General features: G+C 40.0%; 1 protein-coding gene across 3 annotated transcripts in view; it reads left to right on the top strand.

The window, feature by feature from the left end:
* The window catches only part of bcl9 (BCL9 transcription coactivator), a 48,553-nt gene that overhangs the window by 1,812 nt on the left and 24,131 nt on the right, over positions 1-22,610 (top strand). For 2 of the 3 annotated variants that reach the window (XM_041806897.1, XM_041806898.1), the window contains exon 2: positions 530-695. The gene's annotated coding sequence lies outside the window, so the exon portion shown is untranslated. Of the gene's footprint in view, positions 1-529; positions 696-5,267; positions 5,398-22,610 lie in introns of all 3 variants that reach the window. The other variant, XM_041806899.1, reaches the window with a different exon arrangement.

Raw genomic sequence — 22,610 nt, 5'->3', positions numbered from 1 at the left:
AAAGTTGCACGTGAGTGCCTGCATGCTAGAACATTGCCTTGCTCTGTCAGTGCAGGAGTTTGCTGATTCCTCTCCATCACAACTGTCTCATGGAATAGGTGTAGTTTCTAAAATTACAGTACTTTTTGATTGTTGAAATGAAGGGGGTTCCATGTTTTAAAACACAGGATATGAAATAGTTATTATTATTAATCGTTATTTATTGTGGGTATTTATATCCTGATTTGTTTGCATTTAAAAAGTTAAAAATGGACTTCCATAGTTGATGGAAAAAGTATCCTGCCAGAGTATCACACACTGTCTTGTCGTCCCTTATGAGTACACTGGTCGATAACTGAAGTATAAATAAGTGTCAGGGTTAAAAAGGCCAGCAGACACGGTTACTGTAGCCCCTAATGACCTAAGCTTGCACTGGTTATGTGTTTGCTACATGTGGGTCTTGTTAACACAACCAGCTGAGTGCTTTTCCTTGCCGTTTTGCTTGTTTGTGTTTCAGCCAATGAGCAAAGTTCTTCTCCCTCTGTTCCAGGTGTGAATGACTTGTGGCTGTAGGGTGTCGTGAGCGGGCCAGGTTCCTTCACAGCCTCCGTGGCTGACTGGGAGGAGTCGAGTGGAGAGCAGACATCAGTGCCCAGGGGACCGGAGACCTGGTTCTCCATATGAGGCCCTGCTGAAAGGGCAGGGGGGCTTCTGAGGTAACCCAGCTCAAGATTTGCTCTCTTTTTCCTTCTTTGACACACTTTAGGTTTCTTTCAAACATTCACACTCTCTGTCTTTTTTTGAAGAATACACCCAGCCACACTGCCAGATTTGAGAGATTGCTCTACATCGACTCAAAAGTAAATGTAGAAATGTTGAGAGAAAACAGCTAAAAGCTGTGAGAACATTTAAGAGCTGTGTTTATGATCGCTCCAGTTCCCACACTGCCAAAAAAGATGTCCCTATACATGCATGTCAGATGTTGAGTGCTATATATAGGACTTCTTCTGATTTCCTTTCTCATATTTAAGAATGCATTCAGCTTGCTTTTTTGGCCTTCTGTTATGCCAAAATGACTGGAGAGCTTGGAAATTATGTTTTTTGTGTCTTCAGTGCAGCCATTTTTCAGCAGCATTCAAATTTAGACAAAGGATTAAGGCAGATGTGTTAGCAAGTGTGTCAAAGTTCAAGACTTGTTGTGATGAAGAGTAGGATGTCCTACTTGTATGAATACTGCATGAAAAATATTTGTCTTTTGGGGCAGCAGCAGTGCGTACAACTAGGGTTCTCACAAAAGTGTATTTTTTAATTTAGATGTGATGGAACATTGTCTACATAGCATAAATTGCTGACAACATTACTGACAAAAGTGCCGTCCTGTGTCTAACTTTGACCCAGATCCTTCCGTTTCGATTGCCCCCTTGTCCCCTGAAAGAGCTACAAGAGGTAGTGGTGAAATATCCCCTGAAGCTCCTGCTGCCACCAGCAGTAGTTTATTTGCATAAACAGGCAGGCGGCCAATCCTAGAAATGAGCAATTTGAAAAAAAAAAAAAAAAGCTTGTTCAAAATCAAAAGGGCCATAATGCATTAAAACTACATTCATTTATGACATTAGATTGTTGTGATAATGCTCAAATTTTGCTGACCAGTCCCTTAACACTCCGTCTAGAGTGTGCCTCTTGTAAAATCTCTGTTTGAAGAGGCATGTATGCCTTATTCTCATCCTACCCATTCATTCCAACTAGAATCTGGACTCCCGACCCCTAGATGCGAACATGCAAAACAGAGGAGTAGGGCTAGGTGTGTTGGAATTGAGCTGACGTGTTCGTCAGTTCAGACAGTGCTTTATTTCTTTCTTTCTCTCGCAGTAGCTTCGGTTGAAATATGACTGAAGATCTGCCTTTTTTAAAAAGCTTCACTACTTTTTGATACAATTGATAATAAACATAACAGACTGTATTGTTTAAAAACAGAACTTGAACATGCTAAAAATATCAGTTGACTTTTCTTCCAAGAGGAAGACAAGACTAAGACTAGCTAAAAGCACACCATATTGAAAAGAGATTTTAGTTTTTCGTCAACGAGACTGAAACAGGACTAAAATGTTAGTGCTGGACTGTTGGACATTCAAATCCATGATATTTCTCCATTGTGCGTATTATCTGTAAAAACAAACAGAGATGAGGTGAGAGACAATTTATGGGATGGCAGTATTTTCCACGGCATATTTTAAAGTAATTGAATAGCACAGCAATATGAGTGTTTTTCAGTTACAGTGATTTTACAATCTGGCCTGAAGATATTCAAAAGAATTATATTTTTTGATTAAAAGTAAATGCCAAAGTATGATGACCTTTATTGACTAAAGTTGAGCAGAAATGTTTTTACCTTTTTGTCGACTAACTCTATAAAGACTAAAAATTACTAATTTTTAAAATTGTAGTTCAAAGAAATTCTAAGTAGCTGCCAAATGAACACAGTGGTAATGAAAGTGAGTTAAAATTTTTGATGGTTGGGGTGTGCCCCATGTGCACGATGGGCCAAGCTCAGGTCCGTCCTGTGGCCTCTTTCCTGGTTGTCTCTCCCCCACTCTCTTGTCCCTTTCTCCAACTCTATCCACTGTCCTCGTTTTTCAATGAAGGCATAAGAAAGCTTCCCAAAACTGTTGACAACCTTGAGCATAACAGTAAGAAAAATAGCAATAAGGGATTAGTTTAACCTTGCAAAGCAGATGGATTCACCCATTTCCTTGTTTCTCTCCGGCAAATCAATCTTGCAAAGCTCCCGTCTGAACTGTTTGGGCCTGGTTAGAAAGTGACAGGACCAATCAGCGACGAGGGACAGTACTTTCCGGTGCGGCAGAGTCGTGATGCAAGAGAGCAGCAACAGGAGGCCGGTGTAATTATGGAGGAGGACATTAGCGTGGATGCTGCTAAAGCGCCAGTTTTATCAGAACTTGCCGACATTTCTTCGTTGAAAGAACAAAGAACAGCAGTGAGTTGTTTTCTTTTCAAAAACAACAAAAGTCGTGTACTGACATGTCTACAGCTGCCATGGTTCGCGTTGTGCAGTTCTATATGGAGTTTATTCCTCGGTAGCTGCGCATGGGCACCTCAGTAGCGGCGACAACGTCACATGTTTTTTTGCTCTGATTGGCCTTTTTTTGGATTTTTTCAAAGGCTCTGCCCTTTCCCAAACGCTGTATATTGAAGGTTTTCCAGATGGATGTGTGAAACAAATCCATCTTGCGTGCCAGGTTAGGATTAGTTATGTTTTTCTACAAATTTAACTATTGTAAAATCTGATGTGTAAGACGCACTTCAAAAAGCTTTATTTTTTCGTAGAAAAGGTTGGCTTGACCTTACCAATGCAAAAAAACGACATTAGGTCATAACCTTTAACAATACATTTTTAAAAGTAAACTTAAAAGTTGCATCTTGATGATTAAATAATACTTGTTGAGTGCTGCTTTGATTCAAAAGACTCCACATCAATGACAAATGACCAGAATTGGACAGCAGGAATTTTGAATTGTGGGTAAACTCTTCTCAACTCTCACCACAGACTGAAAGCTCAACTACAGTACCCTTAGCTAGCTGGAGGGCAGTCTCCATATAACAAAAAAGGTGGGGTCAAAAGAGCGACACAGCTGCACAGTAACTGGAGGTTGTCGCCTTTGTGAAATGCAATGAAGGTCTTAACACAGTGAGACAGTTTAAAATAGGTATGCATGATTAAAATATTATACTGGTACCAGTAGTATTAGCTTTATGAGTTAAATATCTGTATCAGCAAATACAAACATTTCTGTAACATATCGGCCATACATATCAGCAGTATCAATCATACATCAGCCTTATTAGTGGCAAGATATCAGATATGTGGCTAAATAGGTTACCACTCACTCAAGGGGCTCCACTGTGAGCCCTGAACATTTTGAATGAAGTGTAAAATGAAGTGTAAAAAAACTACCAGACCAGTTTGGAAATATCAGCATATAGGCACAAATCCAGTCTAGTATAAGCCTGATTGTAATGTGAGAGACCCCCAAATCAAACTGCATCTTATATACTGGTGTGACTTATTGTCCTAATTCTACAGTTTATTAATGTTCAACCATGTTACTCAGGGTCAAACTTCTTTATAGGTTAAATAAGGCTCTTCTGTGTACTCTTAAAGTTTCCCACAGTGCACCAAGAAGAGAAGAAGCGTGATGTATAACATTTTTTAGCTATATGATCGATACTACAGATGCAAAATCATTATACTACACTTGAAAAATCCAATTCATGAATTGTCTGATCTATCAATTAACTGCTGAATATCCTGCTGCGGTTTTCACATAGTGAGTAGGAAATGCTAAGTCGTTGTTTCTAATCTCAGATGATCAACCATCCAGTTTGTTTCCCCATGCTTCAGACTGAAGGTAAAGGAAAAAGAATGAGAAATGATCTATTACCAGCCTCCCTTACGAGCGTTTTACACATTTTTCTCCAACCTAAGTCAGTCCTCTGTTACATTAAGGCAGCAAACTCTCAAGGCTAACTGGTGCCATAACTTGATAGCTTAACATTGCTCCGCTACAACAGTGACATCCATCACTATCTCGTCTTTGACATTTATCTATGGAAGTTCAGATTAGTGCAGTCTGATGAGAGGGGCCTTGGGTTTGCCCTCTTTACATCCTTTCTTGATGTTCAGGGAAGCAGCTTAAGGAAAAGGACCTCATGGCTGCTCAATTTGGTCTATCAGTGCGATGTTTGGTCTTATTTTTGTGATCTGCACATGCTGAGGACGCTGCACTCGTCCTGAGAACGCTGTCCACGCTGTTTATTTATCTGCTATCTAATCCGGAGCGTGTTAACCAAAAACCACAGCGAGGTGAAGGACGCGGGGAAATGGATATTGATGTGAAGTGGAAAAGGATTTATTTTCTCCTCTGTGTATTGGCTTCTCATGTTTCCATGCATTTGTTTGCTTCATGGGTTTTCTAATTAAAACTCAGTAAGCGTGTGTTGTGTATGACATGGAGAGATGACATGGAGGGGGGTTGTCTCTGCGCCTTTGCAGGGGGTGACGGGGGGCCTCACTTCTCAGTTCTTACAGTTGGTTGAACCCAAATGTCTGTTGTTTCTATTGATTAACATTGGGACCATTTTTATTATCAAACAGCATTGATATTTAGCGTGTTTGTCATTTATTAGCTGCAAAAAACACCCCAATTGAGCTGCATATGTTAAGGCGTCCAGTTTTTCATACAGACTTTACCTAAAGTTTTTCCTTCCAGCATTCTAGTAAGTTTCCAGGGTGAAGTCTGGGTGAGCTGATGTGAGAACACAGCAAGAACTATTCAGGAGAATTCACCTCAAGCAAGCTGGAAGGGATGATGACCAGATGATGACGTCTTCTGTTTGCCAGTATGTAATTCTCTGCTCTTTGGTGATACCGTGAATAAGTCAAACTACATGCAACGTTGATACAAAGGCAAATATTCTCATTGTTGTTCTTTTAATGCTATATTTTGCCTCCTGAGACCCTCCACCATGTTCAGCAGGAATAGTGAGAGCGTATGTGAAAGACCAGCTGTTTTAAGGAGCACTGTGTCAGAAACTTTCTAGAAATTTTCAAGAATATGTAAGCAGGTCTCAGGAGGCAGGACATGAGGTAAAAGCATGCTGCTGAAAAGGCTGGTTTTGCCTTTCTATCTTGCTTTGTTATATTCAGCAATGAGTACAAATGAGTGGTAAAGACATTCTGGGGGTGGAGGGGATGTAAACCCGCTTTACTGTGAACACAATGATGGCACTGGCCACTCATGGGTGCTGCTAAATCAAAAACTGTCATCTCAAACTTTCTGAATATTACCTGCTGTGTTCACATATCTGCTCACCTCGAGTAGAGGTGAAAGAGTTAGCAGGTTGCATTCACACCTGCTGCTCACCAGGAAACTTTCAGGAGTTTTCTACATGTGTGGAAATGGCTTTATATTACATTCCCAGCTAATTAAGGATTCATCTGCTGAACCACTGTAATTGTAAGACATCCACTGTGCAGTAATTATGCTCTATTCCCCTAGAGAGCTGGGAAAAAAATACTATTAAGTGTTTGAACATAATTGGTCTACAAATCTACATTACAGCCTTTAAAGATGGAAGAAATGTTGAAGTATTGTTGTAAGGTATGGAAAATTAAAATTATCCTGCACAGTCATATGCTGCCTACTTGTATAATCCCCACTAAACACTAACTGTGTTAGTGTGATAACAGAAAATTAATCCACAAGTTTTACCCAAAGACCTCTTCTCAGTTCCATGATTAGGTAGAGTTTTCATTCATCAGCTTGTAGTAAAAGCTCGTCATATTCAGTAGGGATGCATCAGTTAAATATCAGTACCAGCAAATATCAGCTCTATGGCATGCACTGATGTCGGTATCAAATATATATCTGTTGTGTATTAATTTCACACCTAACAGCTGATTCAGAGAAGGGGTTTTACATTGAGCAGGAGTAGGCACCTGTTGGCCAAACTCTGATTTGTTTTCATGTGAAAGCAAATGTCTGGCAGTGTGAGACTCACAATATCTCTGGGACAGATCGGTAACGTGTAGCATTTAAGGGCGCACTCACTCGGCAATCTGTGCCAGACGGGTTTGACCCTCAGTGTTTAGTTTGTCTGACTTTTGTGAGTGCTCCCTACTTTGGTCAAGCACGGCACACTTCCTTGTCCCTGGCTTTGTTGGAGGATGTTGGCTTCAGCACTCTATGGTTGCTCATGCACAAGCCCAAGCAGAGGTGTGCAGTGGGGACATGATTGATGTTTATGTTGGATTTCCTTTTTGACAGTGCTGAGGTTGGGTGTTCCATTAAAAAAAAAACCTGGCAAAAAGCCTGCAAGAACTCCGAGGTCTTTAAAATCCATGTACTTGTGGTGCTGTATGCACAAGAGGTACCTATGCTCATGGCCCGTTTGGCCTGGAGGAATGTCAGTTCTGGCCAGAGGGGAATTGGGAAGAGGGGGATGATCATGCTTTGGCATGGTTCAGGGCAACTCGGCCGAATGTAACATTCACATCTCAAGAGAAGGAACCACTAAAAACATCATAGATATGTGAAGATTTATTAAGAAATACTGGAGAAAACTTCATTATCGTTATCGACAATCACATAAAAATGCTCCAGTCTTCAATGTCCATGGACGTACGAGCTTTAAAGTCGACAGATGATGAGGGGTTTCCCACATGATCTTAGGAGACTATGGTGGGGTGTCTGGGGGCATGCTCCCCTTGGGAGAAAATTTAGACCTTACTAAGTTAAATGCATCACTCTTGTGCACCATGAGGTCAAAATTAAGAGGCGAAATCAATGAATAGTTGTTTTGTGATCTTGTAGTAAATAAACCAGATTTGATTGGCCATTTCCAATTTCCGTTCTTTCCTGGTCTGACCTCCAAATAAAGATTTTGGATGACACTGATTTTCCCCTTAAAATCTGACATCAAAAAGATAGCTTTTTCCTTGCAATCTATGGATTTTTTATTGTATGATCATAATAGAGCGTTGACTATCATGGGGTTGGTGGGGAAATTAGACAAAGGCCACAAAAATCAGACTATGGCAGAGCGCCATGGTCTAGGTAATCAATGGGAACCACTGGGTGATGAAATTTGATTTCTTTGTTAGACATGTTGGTTTCTGTCATTATCCCATAGCAACTTACTTGAATGAATCAGGTACTGTCTGGATATGACCAGCCCACAATCAGTGTGAAACTGTGACCACATCGTTGTTTACAAACCTAAGTAAAGATGCTGTTGATATTTCACGGTATCATGGAGACAGAGTGTGTCTCAATGTTGTCATGGATATGTGACGTCTCAAACGATAGCCCTTCATCACAAAAAGTGTCTTTTTTTTTAGTGGAGCAGAGCAAAGGGAAGTGGCAACTACAGTTACCATTGGTCCTTGTGTACTCATCATCCTTTGCACTCCACTAGCTAGCTTGATTGAACATCGCGAAAATGCCAAATACAACACGTTTTTTGCATTTGAGGCTCCAGGGACTTTTAAATCTGGCATGTAGCATGTTGGTTTTTAGTGTGAAGAAATGAGAAAGGAGAAGAAGGTGGCAGACAAACCAAAAAACTGTCTAAAATATCATACTTCAGTTTTGTATGTTTTTTTAAAATAAATCTAAGAGTGACATAAAAATGATCACTCCTCTTAATAAAACAAATCATATCCAATTTGCAATATGAGTCAAAGTAGTCCCAGTTCCAATTTATTTAAAAATTGTTCAGCCCTAGTTTAGTCAAATATTGTGTTGGATATAAAATAGAATGATCTAGTGTTTGTATTTGTTGAAAAATGCAGAAGATGAGGAAGTCAAGAAATAATCATATATCAAATCGCAATATTGGGGGAGAAATCTCAATAAGATCATTTGAAATCAGACACATAGATCGGCTTCTTTGGCACTCATCAAAGTTATTTAAAGCAAAAACATGTTTAAAACTTCACGTACATCAGTTATTAAAAGTGCCTATTAAACAATGTAATGGTCTTTCATGCCATGCAGCATTTAAGCAACACAAAAACAAGAGCATCACTTGTTTTCATCATTAATTAATGTGACAAATATGGAGCAGCCTTCACTTAGAAACATAACAAAGATTAATGAATAAAATAAAGGATATCAGCTACAGTGCTTTCAGGATGTCATTTCTAAACAAACCTCTAAGGAGGCTTAGTTTCTAATAGTTAGTCCGTACTACATGGTCTTTCTTTCGTTCCAGACGCTTTGGGTTCTAAATATGAATGTGTTTTTTATGTGTGTGCGTGGGAGGTCTCAGTCTCATATGTGGTGGGATTGTTGGCCGTTCAGGATCCTCAGGGATGTGTCTGGCTGAGTCAGAATGCACCTATAATTCTGCTTTCATGTTTCTCTGCTGTGATTGACAGTTATTGCACAGACAGTCTGCCCCCTTTCTGCCCGCAGGGTGGGGGTCCTCTCCAACAAAGCTGCCCTTAGGTGGAACCTGGGGGCGGCAGTGACCCCGCAGTCAGCTCTGCTAACCGTGCTTAAAGCTGCCAGCAAGACGGGGGTCCCGTCATGTTGGAAGATTGACTGTTGTCATTAGTTACAGTAGTTTTAATGCAGCAAAATTACACAATGGTAATCTGCAGAGGTTCAGAGAGCAAACTGCTTTTAAAATCCTGGGTCTCGCATCATTAAATTAGAGACAGGGAATGGATGATGGAACTCAGAAGTAATCCTGATCTGTCCTCAGGAGTCAGGCTGAAAGTGTTTAAGGTTGGTATTTGGACTGTAACATCTCTTTAGATTTAAAAATGGCTGAGAGATATTTTTCCCCTGATACCCATAATTAATAGCTTCTCATGGTTGATAAGATAGCTGATAATGCCACTTTTATGTACTTAAGAAGAATGAATAACCTTTACTTTCTGCACCCCTGATGACAACTGGGGATAAGATGTAGAAAGTGAACACCAATGATTATAATTGCTCTGTAAATATACAGGTCTGAAAAATCTTGCTCTTCAAAGGGCAGAAGACGAGATTCACTGACACTGCCATGTTTTTAAATTACCTTAAACTTGTTGCATGTGACCAAACTTATCGAGTCTGTTAAAGAGAACCAAATCTTCATTGTTAGGTGTTTTTGAACAACACTGCAAGTGTAAATTAAAGGAAAGCTTCTGTTAAATCAGGTGTGCTCTTTGGTTAAACTCATAACTGATGCTGTGTATGTAATCGTTGGTAGCATCAGGCTTAAGTTTGAGAGAAGATAAGCAGGGATTTACAGAGATGAATAATTTTGACATTGACCATGCTGCCTCCTTAGTACAGACCTTTTGGTTTTCAACAAGTGCAACAAAAAATCTGAGTTGAAGTTCAAAGCTGCAGTGGTCTCAAATGTATAGACGGTCCTATGGGCCTCTGAAGCATCCATGCAATGCTATTGTAAATGGGAAGAATGGGAAATTTCATGTTATTCCAACCTCCAACCAAATGCAGTGATAGATGGGGTGGTGAGATATTATGGTCATGTAATGTATGAGTAATGATGTTGCATGAATTCTGCTTTTTGGGCACCAAGATATGATAAGATGCTGTAAAATCACCTCCTGTATTTATGCAACAAACCACTTTTTTTCTGAAATTAAGCCAACTAGAAATACTAAACCACATGGAAAAAGGAAAAAGTAAAATTTTATGCACTGTGAAACCCAGTGTAGTTACACTGTTAATTCAATTTTTTCATCTAAGTGAGCTGTGTCCAATACTGTTATGACCAAATTATCAGTATTGCTGCTGCGTGTGGTAATCATTTAGGCAGTACAGTGACACAGACTGGTATATAAACCATGTGGAGAGCTGGCTTGATTGGAAAGAACCCTGAATTCAAGTGACCAGCAGAGGTGGACAGCATGATTCTTGGTTAACTGGTTGTAGGATGTGAGTTTGTACTTCACAGCTATCATCTTTAATATAGGCTGAGATCTCAACTACCATACTAGCACCCAGCAGCATTGTTACAGTAGATCCACACTGCTTAAACACAAGTCACTAAAAAGCTCTACAGATGCGCAGAAACAGCACATTTACACATCTACACTGTGTAATTTCATCTGATTCAGCTATGAATTTTGAGACGCACCTGCAGAATCCTCAACTTTGAGGTATTTTTTTCCTTTGTTAACCGTCAAACAGCTTCTTAAAACGTCATGACAACAGCAGGAACGACTCTCTCATGCCCCTAACCCTGCTTTAATAAAGGAAATAAACAAGCAGGAAATACTCCTACCCACAGACCTCCAGCTGACATGGATGACGCTGCTGTTTATGTGTGTGATGAGAGAGAGAGAGAGAGAGAGAGGGAGGATACGACTTTCTGTCATAGTCCATCCTGACTTCACTCGAGCAGTGTGAGCACTCAGGTCATGCATGACCATCGGACGATATGGTGTGAGCACAGAAATCGTGCGCAATGGTCATGCATAGTAAGTGATTCAGTCGCACAGAATGAGCTGACATTCCATCAAACTGTCATAGAGTCAGCTTAAAATCCCACAGTGTATGTCCGGCTTGACAGGAAGTCAGTTTGAACTTTCTTTCTGTCTCATAAAAAAACAAAAAAAACCTCTTATGTACCAGTAGGACTTACATTCCTACTATTACCTTTACTAAAATTCTATAATTTTTTTCCTATAGCCAATGTGCTGATATTTTCAAGTTAGTTCAGACCTAAAACTTTAGGCCTTAGAACACAAAATTTAAAGTTTGTGGATGAACAAATTGACAAATTTCAGCCCTTCAAACACACTTTAAATGTATGGGATGATGATGAATTAAGAGAAGATTTCAGCTGACTCAGATTTGTTGGTCCAGCCAACAACGTTTTTACAGCTGATATAGGCAGATTTTTAGAGCCCAAATATCGGTTGTTAATATTAGCAGAAATTTTCATATCTGCTGATACAGATACCCCGGCAATAACATTGTGCATCCCTATTTTAGCGTAAATAAACAGACTCGTTTCAGACACAATTCCAAGATAGCTACACAGATTTGTAGTCTGTTGATCACAGGATTTAAATAATTTCAAATAGGTCATTGTAATTTTAGTATTAAGTTTAAGACCTACAAACGACAACAGTGAGGTATTTCTTATGACATCTTTATTTACCATAAAATCTATTGTATGAGATGCTTTTTTGATCGCGTTCTCGTATTGAAGAATGGCTGTATCTGTTCTATATACCAGTTCAACCAGTTTACCAGTCTAAATCGCTGAAACATGAGCTCTCCTGACCACAATCATTACCCTCTGGTAAGACAAAACTGAAAACTTGCTCTTATTTTTGCAAGTAGCTGCTTCACAGTTAACAGTGTGCTGTAGTACACTGTGCCAAGACCACAAACGCCACTTTTTAACCATTGTTTCTCCCTCATTAGGTCATAATCTTGCATTTAGAGAAAACAGGGGGGTCACTGTCAAGTAAATAAACATTTTGGAGCATTTTTTCATTAAAAAAGACTTTACAAATCATCAAAAGTGGTGAGCTTAGGTGGTAAGTGACTGCAGGCTGATAGCTCAACTACTGTATTATAGCTAGTAGATGCGAAAAATCCATAAAACAAAAAGGATTATATATTATATATTATATATTATATTCATCACTAAGTTAATGCAGTAGCTGCTGTAATAGCCCAGCTTCATATTTATGTCTTTATTAACACACTGTTATGGCTTGAAACATTTCTATAAACATCAGCCGAGGTTCTATACTGACCACAGTGAAATCATTAAGATGTAGTTGTTGAAATGACGGCACTTTTCAGCTGAAATAAGCTGTTTTCCTGCTTACTCCCCACTGATTTCTGTCACCAGTCTGACCTTTCTTCGACTCAGCAGCCGGGACAGCAGAGACTCACACGCCTACCTTGAGGGTGCAGGCGTCTGTGGACACACAAACTATTTTGGGGTTCACCATACTAAACTGTCCTCTCAGTCAAACTGGACCACCTGGTGGTTACGCAGCTTTACAGTCCAGATATTAGCATTAGCATTAGCATTAGTGGCTTTGCAGCCTTTTTGCTCCTGCTTTTATTTTGGCAAGGAAAGCTACCAAACACTCTTAATTGAACACACTTATTTCTCTATCTGATCCCATGTGTGCCCCAACAAAACACTCAGTTCTCATGAAACATTTTTCTGCAAGTGGAGCCTATTTATAAAAAATGAAATGAGGTTTCTAGTTCTTGCCTCTGTTGTGTGTATCACAGCTGGGATCATGCATCTGGAGTCTATTGGTGGAAAAATCAACAGGTTACTCTCATTTTGTGTCTGTAGTTTTAGATGAAGTCAGGCTGGATGTGCCTGGTTCTTTATTTTACTGCCTTAGCTGAAGTCTTGTTACATATTTGTGTTATTTTTACAGATTGTCACATCAAAAACAGTGCCACATCTTGGATTTTAACGACTACACGCTCATATTTGTTTTCACTTGTTGTTTGCTTATTGCCTTGTAATTTAATCTGTCTGCTTTGATCCAAAAAAGGGAAGTACATTCATTTTTATACTTCTTATGCTGTTTATTCCATTGTCAATGAATGGCACAAAAACAATTCCTCTTTCAAAATGCTGTGCAGAGAACTCAATACAAAAAGAGGTGACAATAAAGAGTGTGTAACAACATAATCTCCTCTTTCCTGAAAATAAAAGCTGATTAGCGTAGGGGAGGAAGTTCGTTGTGTCTCTTCTATCAGGATTAATTGGCAGATTACATTTTAAACCACTTTACCTGGTTCCCATTGGGTAATACACAGCTTGCTTTCAACATATTACAAAGTGTGTAACAGCAGAGTGGGCATGCCTTGTTTGAGACCATTCATGCTTTTAGCTGGAGGCTGGCTCAGACAGAAATGCACACCAGTAAGGATGCTGGGACTCATGGGAACAGAGGATGCCGTAAAGTTGTAGCACCGTCTTCAGTGAATTTCAGACATCATTGGGACAGCTAAGTGCTGCAGCATGTGGGTACTTCTATGTGCAACAGCATGAGTATGTGCACGTATATCGCTCTTTGCTTGTATATTTAATTGGGCAAGTCTTAGCCAGTGTGTTTAAAATTCCATGGGAATGACACATGCGTGCAAGCCGGGGTAATTTAGGGACACAATCTGGCTCGTATCCTCTCTACAGCGCTAATTTTGCTGAGATAACAGAGCAGGAATGGCATATGTATTGTGTTCTGCTTAAAGTGAAACATGTTTCTGCTTGTTTGTTGTCGTGCCAGGTTTGTAGAGATGTTTGAACTGTGTCACATGGCCTGACAGGTTGAGATGTCACCTTACTGATTTTGAATGCACAAAAATCCCTGGCAAAATATTTGGAGCATGTATTAGAACTAAAAACCTCTTCCTTCATATTTTCAGTGATATGTTTTGAGGTTTTCTCAGCATGGGTTCTACTGACTGGCTGCTGCTTGGAGTATTAGATATGTCTGTGTTGTTTGTTGTGAGGCTCAGGAACAAGGCCGTAACGACAATCATGTGTTCGCCTCTCTTACTTGTGGCGACTAGGCAACATGTTTTGCGAGTTGCATGCAAGAGGAGCCTTCCAGCAGTAAGCGAGGAGCGCAGGCCCGCTCTATACTTCACCACAATGGTCTGCACGGCCTCTGGAGGGCCCGGCCGTTGGGATTTCCCACAATGCTTTTAGCCACAGGGAGACGTCCTCCCAGCATGAGCGAGGGAGGAATGCGGCCCGAGTGTGGGAGCGACCGTCGGGATGGAGGGAGGGAGTCACGGACCAGAGAGCATGGTCAAGAGAAGGGAGGAGAGGAGAGGTCTGCGCAGAGGGCAGCAGAGTTTCTTTTAAGTTAATGGAGTTTCTGTTCAGCTTTTTATTTGGGCTACAGACGAGAAAAACCTACTTGAGGTAATAATTCACATATTTGTTTGCTGTGAATTCAAACTAGTGGTGCATTTTACTACTTACTGGTAGTGCTACTGTAGTTACAGCTGATTTAAGTGGTTCAGTGATTACAGCACAATATTCCTGTTTTAATTTTATTTTCCTCCAGCAAAAGTTAGTGAACTTCAGGGCGTAGATCCTTTTTTTAACCTGTGGAAATCCTACCTGTATTAATGCGTATAAATAACCTTAGCCTAGAGGTATCAGGACAGGATCCCTAACCCCTGTGACCTAGAACTGGTTCAGGAGTGCAGATGCATGAGACAGACCCCAGACAGCTGATTGATAGAGCTGACTGATCGAAAATCAATGAGATTTCATTTGCATATTAGCTGTGGTAATCTGTCAGTTTTGTATTTATACTAGGTTGTGTAATAAGAACAAATTGAGATCAAAACATGGGTATTTAAATACATGGTTCTGTATTTTTCAAAACCCCAAAATCAATAGCATTTTAGCTTATCGACACTGTGATCAAGCATCATGGCTTCGAGGACATAACTCTTTTTATCTTATCAGTGGTGCGAAGGAAGAGGCTTCTAATGAGGGGACATAAGCTGTGTTCAGATGTCACATTAAGAAGAAGAAAATCCTGTTTTTGCTGAGAAACTTGAATGAATTCAGTCAGTGTTTCCACAAAACAACAGAAAAGGATTGATAGAGGTGTCAGTAAGGACTCTGATTGATAAGAAGTGTTGATAAGGTTATTAGTATCAATAAAAATTAACAATCTCCATCCTTGGTGATAAGATGACATTAGTCTATGAAGAAATAGAACATGCCGCTGATCTGCTAATGCAGGGAGATTGTATTGGTCAGCCCAATCTATAAAATCAATGCAAATATTATTGTACAATTTTAAAACTGCAGGAATTGCCTCACAGTTTTTGATTGATTTATTCCTCACTAACACACCCATGCAGCTTTAATTTTTTAGGTTTTTAGAATAACAGACATTGCATCATTTAAAAAAGCTTAAAAACTGAATATTTCCAGTTTTTAAGTTTTCCAAACTTCTTATATCGGGCCCCGCTTTGGCAAATGAAAATATTTTCAGCCTCCCCCTACTCCTCAGTGTACGCATCCACACGTAAACACAAATGTACGACAAACACACCTTTAGGCACAATTACTACAGTATAAAAATGTTAAAGATTTTTGAGTGTTAAAATCTGACTCTCTGAAGCAATTCCCTGAAAATAAGAACTTACTGAACATCTTTAAGATTCATACACCCAGTCCTGCAGTAATTTCAGTGACAACAGTGGGCTTATTTGGTGCTACAGATCTTTCTTTGTGAGACTGCCATTCCCAGTTCATTGTTAATGTCCAGGTATGATTGGATTTTGTATTGTAGATGCAACAGCCTTTTCTCACACAGGTAGGATGATGCAAAAAGAAGAAGTGTGGCAAAGGCTCTCGCGCCTAGCTACTACCACTCCAATCCAAGGTGCTGTCAATGTCTTGGACTTAGACTGCAATAATATTGTTGAATCTGAGGAGACTTCGATAAACTCATCCTCTTATGCAGGGCTGAAGTCATCAGCTAGTGCTGCTTAGCTTGGCCCCCCCCACGCCCCACTTTGGGAACTACTGGAATATTTTGACGGCCTTATTCGGCACCCGCTTAAACCCTTGTCGCACAGTGTTATCTACCCAGAAAATTCCCTGACTTGTTTATTCACACTTGTCCCTCACAGCAGCAGGTAATATTCTTGCAGTTTGCTTTTTAGGCAAGGCGTAGTGAGGGAGGGTAAGATACGAGGAGGCAAGCAGGAAAAATACCAGGTAGAGTCGGGTAGAAATATTTTGGCTCTTTGTCTTCTAGGGATGGGAATTGGTGAGATTTATTGATATCAATGCTGTTAACTATTCTTTATCGATTCTCCTATTAATTCCTGGATTCCTCGTGAATTTTCTTTTTGGAAAACGTAGACTATATTGGTTTTCACTGTTAACAACTCAAATTTTATGGAGTCTCTTTCTCTCTGGACGCTGAACAAGATGTATGCCACATTCAGTGAGAGTCAGTGACAAGCACACTTTAATTACTGGCTATAATAATAATAACCATTTTGATAACAAAAATATTAAACATCAAGTGTTTGGGAGGAAAACATGCTAGAACATACAAAAAATCTCCTTTTTAGTTAGAAATGTCTCAGTTAAAAGGAACTTTAATCTCTTAACTTGAATTAGAATACAGTACTACAGCTCATTTCTTTAAAAGATAAAACATTTTCAAGGCACATAGAAATAAAGCATTGATTGGAAATTGTGAGGATTAAATCTAAATGATGTCAATGGATTGAACCAGTTGGAACCAGTTCTCAACTGAAACCGGTTCTCGGTTCCCATCCCTGTTGTCATTGCACATAAACATCAACCAGGAGTAGGGATGAGTACTGTAATCTGGTACCAACATGGTACCAGTACCAACACATCTGATATCAAAACTTCAGGTCAGGAAATAGGTGAACTTGTGTGATTTATGTGTTAACTTGCACCAGTTTCCTTTTCTTGTCTCATGTTTGGCTGACACCAGTGCTAATTTTGGCAGCTATTTTTCATTTTAGTCTTAGTTTTAGTCTTTAAATGAAATGCATTTTAGTTTTAGTCACATTTTAGTTATTTCTATCCTTTTTAGTTTTAGTCTAGTTTTAGTCCAATAAAACGCCCTCACATTTTTATCTTTACTTTTAGTCCAAGAATTTATTTTCTTGCCTAAATCTGGTACCAAATCATGGTACTCTGTTCTGTACACCCTGCCAAACCTGGGGTCCCTGCTCTCTACAGCTGAAAGGCAGAATAGCTACAGCTGCATTGTATTTTGACAGATTTATCCACAGTGGAGAAATATCACTGATTTTGAATGTCTGACAAAAACCAAATTATATTTTAGTCTAGTTTTTGTCTTGATAAAAACTAAACTTAGTTTTTGTCAGTTTTAGTCATCACAGATCTATTTTTGTTAGTCTTAGCCTAGTTTTCGTCATGGAAAAAAGGCTGTCGACGAATATTTTTAGTCATAGTTTTAGTCGACAAACTAACACTGACTGACATCTTATAAAGATATTTCTGTAAATCATCTGTGATAGCAAGACAGCTTTTATTCTCCCACTGACTGTCAGCACACTTTTTTTCTTTCAAAAGTATTGATTCAGGCAGCGACACTCTATAAACAGTATAAATTAAGCACTGGTATCAGAAATAATCCAAACAGGGGTGCAGGTGGCCTGGTGGTTTCAGGTGCACCCCATGTGGACGGCCGGCCCAGGAACAAATCCGGCCTGTGGCACTTTCCCATATGTCTCTCCCCAGCTTTCTCATCGCTGTTTCTGATTCTTTCCACTTTCCTTCTCTGCAAATAAAGGCAAAAGTAAATATAAAAGGAAGAAACAATCCAAACCATACCCAACCCTACCCAGAAGTTCATATGTAGGCAGAATAGGGCTTTAGATTTGCTCCATCATTGACATTAGTCCTCTCCACACAGGTCTCACCTGTTGTCTTGATGGAAACATGAGTACTTTTTTGATTATTTAGTAGTCTTTATGAAATGCACTGCTGATAAAGACTTTCAAAAGGGCGGACAAACCTGACCTGAACTTCACAATATAAACCTGGTCTAACCTGGATGCAGAGTTGTTAGACCTGTGAAGACCCCTCCAGTGAATCTGTACCTGTGCGAACTTTTGTACATCTTTTAGTGGTGTTGTTACAAGCAACCGCAGCGCATTTTAATACTGAACAAGGCTAAATAAGTTCATTTCCTTTGAGGGAATATCATTCAATTAAAATGTAAGTAAAACAAATTTAACAGGGTGAAAAAAGATGTCATATTTTGGTGTTGACCGCCTCACGTCTGTTTGCAGTTTGCTATTAAAAAAGATCTAGAAGATGAAAACAGAGGCACAAACTGTTGTCACTTCCTGTGAGAGCAAAATGACTGTGCATGAGTTAGGGTAACACTACCCTGCCTTGATGGAGTGCTGTGTACTGCATGGAAGTATACTGAAATAAATTAAACCAGTATGTGATTTGGAACACACTATAACTATTAGATTGTAATAGTTTGTGTGTGAAGTTTTTAATGTCGAGGCAGAGAGTGATTTTAATGGTCTGTTTAAAAATTGTTTGCTTTTTGCTGCCACAGGATTGTACTCTGGCTTTTGTCTTCACATATTGTCAAGTTAAACTTCTTGTTGTGAACTTATGTAAGCGTTTGATACTGGCACTCCCCTGAGCTGCAGCCACGCTGTGTCATGGCACATTGTTACTCAGTCTCTTTGTTTCATACAGAGCAGAAAGGTGAGTGCGTGAGTGAGTAAGCCAGACACACCCACTTATCCATGGATGCAGAGACAGACAGAAGCAGATCCACAGAGATGGCAGTGTGGGGTGAAGTGTGTGTACGACAGAGATCACAGCAGGCTGGAGTGCTGAGTGCCAGTCCTGCTGCCGGGGCTGGCCGCCACACATGGCACGATGCCCAGACTACGCCAGCAGATGTGTCACTAGTGAGTCAGCTGTGTGTGTGTGTGTGTGTCTGAGACACGGACGCCCACCCGCTCTCTCTGTGAAGAGGGCGACTTGTGTAATAACCCCCCTCCTCCCCCTACGGGTATATCCATATCACACCCCTTACCCATCCTCCTGCTTTGATTGCTGCTTCCATCGTTGTGACGGCCGTGAAGAGGCTTCTGTCACTCTGACACGATATGACCAAATGTGACATTACACACATGTCGCCTCCCTGGGGATGGAGGGGCATCGTCTGTCGACCAGAGAGGATGAACTGAGGGGGTTGACGGATGTAGAAATATAGAAATGTTGGAGTTGGTGAGGGGAGAAGACTCAGGTGAGAACATGAGAAAACTTATGTAGAGATCAATGGTGGTCCAATGTTTTGAGAGTAAGAAAGGAAGAGTCGTTCTGAATATTTGTTCACCTCCGTTTCAGCTATACTTCTCATGTCTGAGTACTCTTGTTCCTGTCATGGTAGATGCATTATGTCAAATGCTGCATGAGTGGCGTCACAGCTCTATGTTTAGTGACACTCAGCATTCCTCACATTCTGTATATGCACAGAGGCTGAGTCATGTGTGCTTTCTGCAGGGTGTGGCGTCGTCTTGGGTTGGTGCTCTAAGGAAGCCACCTCAACAGGTGACCCTACAGGTGTCCCACTTAAACACTGTAATATATAGAGCAGTGGTTCTTACCCTTTTTTTCCTAAGCCCCCCCCCCAAGAAAAGCTAAACCCTCCCAGGTCCAATTTTGAAAAAATTAACATCAGTTTCTGTCATTTTTATAAACAAAATCCCGACATAATAGACCTCTTACACCTGTTCCTGAAAAAAAGATCTATTTATAAACTGTTCATTATTATGATTGCATATTAGAAACACACACAAAAAAAATAGAATCTGTTAATTTTCAAGAAAAAACTCAAAATTCTCGAGCTTAAAAAGTTGCTAATTTATGAAAACGGAATCAAAATTTTTTACTTCAACAGATGTAAATTTAAATGAACCAAAACGCTGAATTTTTGAGATTATGAAGTCAAAAATTGAACCACCGCCCAAAATTTTACCACTTACAGCATTATAAACGTATGATCTTAAAAACCTGAAATTTTAGAGTATCTAATGCCAACATTTAAGACTTTCTAAACTTGGAAATTTTTTAGTTTTGTCTTATGAATGTCTGAGTTTTTTTTTTTTTTAAATACAAACTTTACAGCATACAAGTTTACCCCCCCTCCCCTTTTTTGCTTAAAAATTAGAGAACCCTCTTCATCCTTTTATGTTTTTAGGGTTGCCCGATACTCCTTTGCACATTATGCTTCTAATCTTGATTTTCATTTTTAGGAAATATTTGTACAGCCCCAAAAATCTTTGATGCCCCCCCTAGGGGTCCCCAGACCCCAGGTTGGGAACCACTGACATTCAGTAGAGCAGGTAGAGGGTCTTGCTGAACTTGCAGTCTGGCATGTATGCCAAGGAACTAGCTGCTTGTGAAAGAAACTTTGCCTTTAACTTGGGACTAAAATGCAGGATCAACAACATACTGACACTTTTAACCTTGACTGAGAGAATGAATCTTCTGAAACTTATCAGAGAAGATGTGGCACAAGCTTTTATCACACTGGCAGATTTTCTGGAAAATTTAACCTGCCAAGAAAATTTCCTGACTGAATTTCACACGTATCCCTCACAGCAGGAAGTTTTCTGCAGCCTCCCTGTAGGCAGTGGAAGGGTGGGGGAGGGGAAATACAAGGGGGCAGCAGGGAACACTATATGCTTGCTGTTAACTACCTGGACGTGGATGCATCATGGCTGCCATGTGTCCCCAGTGTCGGTTTGATGCATTGGCTGTGCACGCTGTCAAAAATTGAATGCAACATGGATGCAAGATGCAGCATACACATGTGATAGAGGTGGTTGGGAGGCAGAGGAGGTGTGACAGTCTACAAAGCTGCAGAGAAACGACAGCAGAATGAATTAAGATGAAGTGATTAACAAAGTTGAAACATGTCTGTCAAACCAGTGGAGACAGATCAGGTCAGTTTAAGAAGTAGATGTTTAACCCTGTAATATAATAAATGTAAGATTGTAGGGCTGCTCAATTAGGGCAAAATCATGTTTTTATTGGCATTTAGATCACAATAATTAAACACCAATGCTCACTGAGCTTACAAGATCTGTATCACATACATTTATCAAACTCAAGCTCTTGTAGCACTTTGAAAAAAAATAAAATAAATGAGTGAAAAAAAAAAAACATATGACTGCTCAGTCCGGCTGAGTGGTAAAACATTCTAAAGCCGTCCGGGATAATCAAGGACATTTGGACTCTACAAAGATCCATACTGTTTCCTAAGAACAACCTAAGGTGTTCATAAATTGGGTTTCCTGACAGTATATGGACCTGATTTCAAGCATGGCATGGCAAGGCAAGGCTAAGAAACACAACAAGCTGATGCCTTCAGCACTTGAAAATGAAGGAGCAGTTCATGGATGCCTCCTCAGATTCAACAACGTCATCAAGAGCCTTGGCCACACTTTCCTCTTGCAACATCCTATCTTTGTGAGATAGTTTTTCTGCTGATGCTGCAATTAAGACAAGAAAAAAAAAACAAAAAAAATCAAATCAGGGTGCAGAAGGCCTGGTGCCTTAAAGGGATATTTTGGGATTTTTGAAGTTGGGTCGTATGAGGTACTTGCCTGTAGTAGTGGCATTAGCCAGTGATTTCTGGAGAAATGGAGCAGGAGAGATCCGAATGGGATTGCATTTTCCACACCTACACCACCAGGTAGCCTGGGATCTTTACTACTCAAATGAAGTTTCTCTGCTCTCTCTTTCAGCCCGCTGACTCTCCATCTGTTTAAGTTCTTCTTCTGTGTACTCCAGTTCATACAAATATCCTCTCATATCCACAGTTAACGGCACATCATCATCACTCGAGTTGAAATTGCTTATATCATCTTTGTTTTAGCGTGGTGTGGTTTGTTGTTATCCCTGTAGAAGCCCGCAGACCCACACAGCTGATCAGAGGATATTAGTGCGCAGTGGAAGGAGACAAAATGGCAAAAGCTGCATATTAAATTAGTGCCTGAGACAGAGGGTTTTTTTTTTTTTTGAGAGAAATGATTCGCTTTGTTTGTTTTCAACACAGGCAAGCCAACATATTTTTTTAGCTTATTACGTAAAACTTGTTAAAAGATCCCATCTACAGCCACTATGCCTTGGATCTCTCTGAGCTCGTAATAACCACATGATCAACTTTCACAGAAATCACTGGACGTTAATGCCACTTCTATAGTCAAGCACCACATAAGACCCGACTTCAACAATCCTGAAATATCCCTTTAAGGCACGCCCCATGTACATCATCGGCCCAGGGTTTGAATCTGGCCTGTGGCACTTTCCTGCATGTCTCTCCCCAGCTCTCTTCCCTGTTTCCGATTCTGTCCACTGTCAATTAAGGCACAAAACGCCCAAAAAGTACATCTTTTAAAAAAATAAATCAAAGTTGGACATTGAAACTGGCCTTAGATTCCCAGTGTCACAGCTGCATCCAAGACTCAAGAAACAGCACCAAAAAAAAAACGCCCACAGTCGTCACT

This window comes from Cheilinus undulatus, linkage group 15 (assembly GCF_018320785.1).
Source record: "Cheilinus undulatus linkage group 15, ASM1832078v1, whole genome shotgun sequence".
Classification (NCBI taxonomy): domain Eukaryota; kingdom Metazoa; phylum Chordata; class Actinopteri; order Labriformes; family Labridae; genus Cheilinus; species Cheilinus undulatus.
Note: the sequence above shows the minus strand (reverse complement) of the source record. Positions and strands in the feature narration are given on the sequence as shown.